Raw genomic sequence first — 8,437 nt, forward strand, 5'->3', positions numbered from 1 at the left:
TTCCTCCTTATCCCCAAACTTCTGCTCATACAATCAAGAAGCAAGCCACTGCACAAACTCTTCTGCAGTCCTAATCTTTGCAAACCATGGAAACTATTTCAAATCCCTTTTTACTCAAGAATCCCGTATCAGTGTGCCACCAATGTAAACTGAGGCTGAATACCTTTTGGAAGCAGTGGCTGGACTCCTCCAATTCTGCTTGCCCAGGTGCTGTATTTTCACTGCCTCTCTAGCTCTGGTCGCTCCTCCCAATGTTGCTGTGCCTTGCCGCCTGCCTCCTACATGACTTCCCTCAACATAGGCTCTTCCATGGGCCAGCAGTACACAGTGCTCCCTACTGGTGGGTGGGGCTCTCCCTGTGTTAGCACAGCCTCAGCTGTTGGACTGACAGGGCTTTAACACAGGTCTTACTAAAATCCACCTACAGAACATCCTAAGGGCAAAAGCAAAATACATGTTTGTGAGAAAACAGGACGGATGGAATACATATTATGAATGAGCCATTAAAGAACTGCGTAGCAAGCAATATGTATGGTCAGATTCTGTTCCAGCGCTTGTTTACGTTACGTAGGCTTCGCTTTCATCTTCCTCCTTCTTGTCTCAGTAAGGTTGCTCAAATGCAATTTTTTTGTTTAAGCCTGGCAGATACAACATATCCAGAAGTCATGAATTTTTTCCTTACCTTTTCCCTTTCCTTATCACCCTTTGCCCTTCTCTATCTCAGAGATTCCTCCTACAGATACTCTCCCCTCAGTAGCTGGGTTTACTCCCAGTTTGAAAGGTTACAAAGGAAAATAATGGATTTATTTAATATACCTTTAAAAGTTACAGGCAAGTCTTGCAGGCTTCCACCTTTGAACTGGACTTTTTCAGACTACATACACTGCACATGAACCAGTCACTTCAAAACTACAAGCTTATTTCAGAACCTACCCCCTCCAAAACTATTTAACAATTCATTTCCATTTGATCCTTGAGACAGACTCCATAATCAAAATTACATACACTTTTAACATTACTTTTTAAACAACTAGAGCTTAAGTGCTAAGAAAAAAAGCTGTACTGTGGCACAGTTGGAAAATCTTCTATTTCATAAAGACCCTGCTTTCTATTTTCTTCAAAATGCTTTCACAATTCAAGTAATTCAAGTATAGTGTTTTTAATCTGTTCAAGGCAGGGAAAATTCTACTCCATTGCAATACCTGATAACAAAGTGCATTCTGCTACAAAATAATTTGCCACTATATTTTACAGTATCTTACAGAAATGAGTGTACGGTTTCAGCAATCTCCTTTTCATTGTGAAAAACACATTATATTAAATTAATGCAGAAAAGGCAACATTGAATGTTATTATTTCTCATAATTGCTAACTTCCTGCCATAAAGAATTTCTTTGAGATGTGAAAGAATATGAACTCCAACATACATATAACATAAAACATACATACAACATATACATAACATACAACAACATATAACCCCAATGTTTACAGTTAAGCTATATATAAATGACAGACTTTGGGGCAGAAAGGGTGTTTTACCTTGCAGCACGGAATTTTTTCTTTTTGCCTCTCCTATGCAAACAAGATGGCTGTGCACTTATCAGTATATGGGTACAAAGTCCAGTCGTGTGAAATGAAACAGAAGAGTGGAGGGGAAGAAGGACAACACTGAAAAAGATAATTTATAAAAGACTGACAGGATTTCTTGATAAGACACTGCTTCACTAGTATGAAACAATCTCATCATGTTCTCATAATGGATAGAAACATATGCCTAAGCAAGATGCTTGTTCAGTTTGTTACTGAAGATCTTCTGTTAGACTTTTTTGTGAATTTTCACTGTATTTTTGGAAAACAAGGGCTGTGCCAGAATCTCAGCTACATTTCTGCCTTCGGTACACATAGGAAGCATTCCTACAGAATATCTATGTAGTAACTTTGGACAAACTGCACTAAAACACCATTTAAAGCATAATATCAGATCAGTGTTTTTCAAACTTTTCCATTGGAGGCACAGAATATGAATATTTGAGACTCTTTTTATTTTTATAAATACCATACACTATAGCCCATCCTGGTTTCTTCAATATGCATTGTCTTAGAATATGTGCTCCCAGATAACTGCTTCCAGAAAGACCAAGGACCCTAATGTGAAAAATCATTCATTAAACTTCAAAAAAGTCCTAGCTAGCTGACATATTACCTTCTTTCTCGGCTATTGTCCTCCTCACCCCATTTATGTATTTGTTATGAGAAAATTTAATCAGGAAGAAAAAGATGGATGTCCAAAGATGTGTGACAACCACTGCTGATGAAACTTAATGGAATCCAAGCCTTACAAACTAAGTATGAAGTTTTACCTTTTTTCCAGGCAAAAACTGGGAGCTCACAATGACTTAGAAATTAAATTGAACCAAGATTTTTGAGCAGCTGCCTAAATGCAAAGTTTAAACTACATTTTTCTGTGGTTCAGGAAATCAGTACAGTTTGTCCTGAGCCTTTTTCTGCATTTTTCCTCTATATTAAAATAACATTCTACTATAACAACTTTGAAAGAATTTTAAATTACCAACCTTTCCTCTATTTCAAATACTGATTGGAAATGCTAGATTTACCTTAAGCCTTTGAAAAACTGCACTATTGTCTTACATTTATTCAAAGCTTTAACAAGTGAATAGAAAGATAATTGTTAAAAAAATCTTGTCAGTCTCTCTAAAATAGCCAATTACTTTTCAATCCCTTTGATTAATGGTATTTTTAGATAAATAATGTTTATAAGGTACTAAAAAAATCCCTGTATATGGATAAAAGAAGCAGTACTACATCATGATGAGAAGATGATAAGAAGATGAGAAGATGGGAAGCAACACCACTGGTAAAACACCACCTCTTGTGTACATACACTGCAACTCTTAAATGCATAATAATAACTACTTACAGTAAATTTCATTAAAACAAATTATTAAGAAACAATAATTCAAAACCTTGTGATTATGTAAATTAGAAGAAAGTAATGATAAAACAAGTATGTGTAAGACAAAATATAGATAAAATGAAGAAAAAGAAGATCTGTCTGTGCTAATTAGCATGACAATTCAAGGCATTTGATATGGAAAACCAAAATGCAGTGTATAAAGATCTATTCATTCTAACTGTAAGAGTATGCAAAAAATTACAATGAGTTAATGAGTGAGAAAATAAACATCGTCTAATATCCAAATTTGAGTACTGAATGAAGATTGAATAGAGGGGGCTGGTTTGTTTAGGTTTCTTCTCTGTGATTGATTAAACATCACTAAGGGGTCCTAAAGTGACAATTACTTGCTGACCTCAAAGCTTAAGCAGGAATGAAAACTAAAATGCCAACAGGGAGGCTGCATTTAGCCATGGCCAATAGAGTACTGTGTTACTCAGTAATGTATTCTCTGTTGTAGTGCATCTAAAAATCTTGGTACCTCCCAAGGGTAAAACTCACCTCTGGTTTGTGTAATGTGAGTTCCTACCTGAAAACCTTCTTTCCCTTCCCCCTTGCCATTGGCTGTGACCTCCCTGCATCCCCTGATCACCCCTGCCCCCTGGTATAAGAGATGAGACCCAGAGCATTTCGGTCTCTCTCTTGCCCCGGATGGACGACAGACAATAAACCCGGGATTATTCCAGCAAGTTTGAGCCTCCTGTGTCTAGATACTTTGAGTCCGTGTTGTATCCACTCCAGGACCCCCTCGGCCGCCTGTGCCTTGAGACGAGCAGGCTCTCACCACGGGGGGTGGGACAGAGGGGTCCCATCGGGGAGAAGGATTACAACAATTCTCCAATGATCTATATTAGTTAATGGATTATATTATCCATTTTGGCCACCATTTTGTGTTTGTGGTTTGGATTTCTTTTTCCGCATAGATATGAACACAAAGTCTACTTTTTTTTCTCTCATAATATGTTAGAAACATTATTTTTTAAGGTACTTTGGACTTCTGGCCACAAATGGGAGTCTGTATCTACCAATTTATTTATGAATGTTCATATGTATAAGAGTTCAATTCATTTAGCTGGTATTTGAATTGTAATGTATGAATTGGTAAATTAATTCGTGTATGGGATGAAGAGGAAGAAGGATGCATGATTCAAATTACTGTAATATAGTGGTAAGGCAGAGCCACAGCAAGGCAGATCTTTTGTTTCAGCTCATCGAAACACCTCTGCCAAAGTTTTAGAAGTTTAGGATCCAACTTTACCACACCACTACATGTCCATCTACCATGTACAGTACAGTGTCTTGGTAAAAACAAAATATGATACACTGGTATATTAGCCTGCCTGGATGTTGGTGCACATGTAAATGATTCTGCTTTCACATAAATCTGCTAATCCAAACTTGTATTTTACTTAGATTCAAATGAAACATACCAGCAACAGAGGTAAAATGAAACAAAGGGTATTTGTTAACTTGTTATCATAGTGAAACCCAAGGAATATAGCTAATTTCAAAGAGTATTTTAGAAAGACACATAGAATTTAAAGATAACAGTTTTGCTGTTCTAGAGACTTTGTACAAATTGGGTTGATTCTAGAGAACACTAACAAATCTTCAGTGAAAAAAGATGCTTAAACGTCATTCTTCAGCTTAGTCTAAAGAACCAGTGGCAAGTTTCCCTCTGAAAATTCTGTAGTCATGTAGGTATCTCAATAGAAAGTCATTACATGAACTTGTGAAATCTGTGGATTGCACAGGACTTTTATACAGTTCGGAAGAAGTCCCAAAGGCTTTTATACATAGAACTCTATGACACTGTCTAATGGTTTTTTTAATGGTTGTGATTAACTTTTGTTAAGACTTACATATGGGAGCTTAGCTGGAAGAATGAGTTGGCTACGCCATGAAAGAATAAAGATTCAGGTTTTGTAGTTGCTATAACTATAGTTTCTGACAATCAAATAATACTGGTCTAAGCTACTGCAAGTCATAAACAGAACAGGATTTTTAACGAAAGATGGGCTTGAACAGGTAGGAAAAATATTTTTCATTTGATCTACAAGATAATTAATTTTATTTCCTGGATGTGATGAAGTCAGAAAAAGCATATGGATATTCAGGTCCCCACACTCTGTCAGGTCCTTCAAGAATCAACAAACATCCAAAAACTGAAAAATTTAAATCAGGCAAGGTTTTACTTTATTTCCACCAACTTCAGAAGTATTGGTGCAAACATCACCCTAGTTGATGCTGGTAGAAATTTGGTGACAAGAATGCCACAACCTGAATGAAGCTCTATGCCCCCTGAAGCCTGTAGGCTTTCCTTCATGCTCTGCAACTCCAGAATACACCCTAATCGTGTCCCATTTCACAACCACAACACAAGCTCAGTTTTGGCACGGCACATTAGGATATATAGCCATCTTAATATTAAAAGTCTTGTTAATAGCTTTTGGAAAATTGCATTAGTCTAATTTTTCCAGATGAGAGGATAATTATTGGCATAAAAACGAAAAGTCAGTGAAAAACAGATTATGGAGCCAGGCTGTCAAATACAGTCATTAATATAATACTTATTCCCTTCTGCTTGTAGCAGTCACTGGTCTAAATGACACATACAACATTTCTGAAACAGGGATACAACAATTCATTCTGTAGCACAGATTCTTGCAGATATCTGCCTCATTAGGCTTGCAAGACAGTAGTTTTTCATACTTAAAAATGTGTAAAGATATTTTGAACTTCATGAAGAGATAATAAGTTTTTAATGGGCTAGAGATATTGTCCCGGATCTCTTCCACTGAAGTATGATACTGACTCCTTTTAATTAGTGAAATCACATATAGAAGTGAACCATAATGAAAATTTTAAATTGGACAAATAGCAACAAAAGTTTTGAGTTTTTGACTTGGTACAACATGACTGATCAGCACTAACAACCAAACTATGGTAAAGGCAGTAATTAAACTCTTATATTAATTCAAAGGTGTTGCTCTATCCAGGACTAAGAAGGCAGTCTAATAGCAAAGAAATGACCTTCTATTTTTCATTTATAAACCCCACAGCTACAGTAATAAATGTACCCACATGCTGGACTTCTTTAAGGATACAGAAAACCTAAATGCGGAAGAACAATCAAAATGCTAAAAGCTTCAGAGAGCATAACTTACGCCAACAAGTTAAAGAAATTAAATTTTTAAAATAAAAAAAAGAGAAAGAGTAGAGGAAAAACACAGGATAACCTAGCAGAGCAAAAGATTCACTGAAAGATTCAGAAAATTTTAGGCATAATGTCTGGACAAATATTTTAAGCCTATACAATTCTACTGCATAAAATTCATCTAGACCTTGAATGTTTCTTGTGGTCTTACCTATATGTAAGTACATGAAATGAAAATCTAGGACTCTTTCAAACCTGCAGCGTCAGTGTAAGCAATCATATACCTTACAGAACTCAAAGCAAAATGTTTGAGATTACCTGATTAAGTGGAGCTAGTTGTCTTAGGGAAAAAAGTCAGGGACTGATTGGCTTGACAGCACTTGAACTTCATTGCATTCTTCTAGGTATCACAAATATCTAACCATCTAACTGTATCAGTACTTACAACTGCTATTATTGTTTAATAAATGTATTATGAAAATAAGTGTCTGTTGCTGGTCTTCTACAGAGAACATTTCAACTGAAAGTCTAAAATAAGAAACAGAGCTACATCATTTCCTCATCTGTTTTGTTACAATACACTGAACCTAATTCCTTAAGGTAGGTTAACATAAGCCTAACTTAAAGTAAGTTGACAGCCCAGTAATGGGACTACTTCCTCACCCAAAAATTAATCAGTGCCTTACACTGCAGTGGCCATAAAGCGTATTTGACACTGCCTGTGCACAAGAACATGTTCTGAGGTATACTACCAGTACATTTGTGTGCCTGTACATGGGAGAAAAAGACAGGGCAGTAGCTTCAGGGGCAAGAGAATTAAAAAAATTGAATTATGATTTGGTTGGGAAGCACACTAACTCCGGCAGCCAAGGAGAAGTCCCACCTCCCATAGCAATGAAAAGCCTGGATGTCTAACACAACTCCACTTGCAACGAAGCTGGCTTACTCTCCTTGGCATTGCCCCTCCTCCTCTCTCCAACATCTCTGCTTCCAGATCAGAGCTGCTACTTCATGTGTATCAGCGTAGTGCTATTGCTTTTCTGCCTAGATAGCTCTAGAAGCTGAGACCACCAGAATCACTGCAATGAAAGAGATGTCACAGTACTGTATGATAGCTGATCTCCAGCTGCCTCCCTGCACTCCCCAGGCTGTCAGCATGTTCTCCCTAATCATGCAGACATTCTGGGCTGAGTGTCAGCCGGTTCATTTATTTATACTCAACTCTTCTGGATAGATACAAACTTGTAAGGGCACACAGCCACAGCGTAGACAGAATGTCTTAGCTGTGGAGATTCAACTCCCTGGCTTGTTGCATCCCAAGTAAGGAACATGCATATAGAACCTGAACATGGAGCAGCATTACAGATCAGTGGCTTAAGAGAACTTGTGACCCTGAGAATCACATTTCCTTCTGTCTCTTCTCCATCTGAAGATCTAATTACCACAGCCTTTGAAAAGGTTGAGCTTAGGAACCCAAGACTGAAAGAGACCACTGAAAGGGTGACTGCATTCAGTTTCACCTTTACTGCCAGCAACCAAGTGATAGATGACTTGCTCAGAAAGGTTCACAGAATGTGCATTCCACATGACAGTACAAATATATATTTTTTTCCTACAATCTAAAATAATCAAACTGTAAAATGAACAAAAAAGACAATTAAATCCACATGCAGACAAGAAATAAAACCAAGTTAATAAGAAATATTTTAGGTTCCTGTAACTATGGGAAGTTAGATAAATAAAGTTACACAGCAAAGCCATATCACAGGAAAAAAAAAAAAGCAGGACACAATACTTCACATCTTATCTGGGAATGCAATCTCCTCTGTCATAAACATTCGAATAGCTTAAGGCTGAGCAGCAGTGCCATTAGGCACTTCAGGATGTTCATTACAATGATGCTGCTAATCACCTCAACAGTTTTCCTGTGTGCAGCCAATATTTTATTAGAAGGCCAAAAGGTACATCAACAAGCTAATTCACAATCCATACAAGATAATGCTTCCCAGTGACCTTAACAGAAGCAAAATGGCCCAAAAGCATGATATTAAGGCTTTCTGTCGCAGCTTCAGAAACTCTGCTCTGTTGTACAATCCTATCAATAAATACAGCAATTGACATCTAAAAATATCAAAGCATTACCCCCTTGTTCCCTCTTGTGTGCTTGGTTAAGTTTTCTAGAATTTCACCTCTCATTGCACCTTTTTGTAGTGCCTCATCTAAATTTATTGAGATAAACACATGTGAGAAACACATATCTTCACTTCCTTCTCCTGCAGTGTAACACATCACCTTCCTTGCCT

The 8,437-nt window shown here is 37.2% G+C and overlaps 1 protein-coding gene across 1 annotated transcript in view; it reads right to left on the minus strand.

The window, feature by feature from the left end:
• The window catches only part of STS (steroid sulfatase), a 93,343-nt gene extending 91,776 nt beyond the window's left edge, over positions 1 to 1,567 (minus strand). Inside the window, exon 1 of the mRNA XM_088051409.1 lies at positions 1,543 to 1,567. The gene's annotated coding sequence lies outside the window, so the exon portion shown is untranslated. The remainder of the gene's footprint in view (positions 1 to 1,542) is intronic.
• Positions 1,568 to 8,437: the final 6,870 nt, after the last annotated feature.

Source organism: Pseudopodoces humilis, chromosome 2, assembly GCF_049639895.1.
Source record: "Pseudopodoces humilis isolate 2021_Gansu_Grassland_sample_001 chromosome 2, ASM4963989v1, whole genome shotgun sequence".
In the NCBI taxonomy this organism is placed as follows: domain Eukaryota; kingdom Metazoa; phylum Chordata; class Aves; order Passeriformes; family Paridae; genus Pseudopodoces; species Pseudopodoces humilis.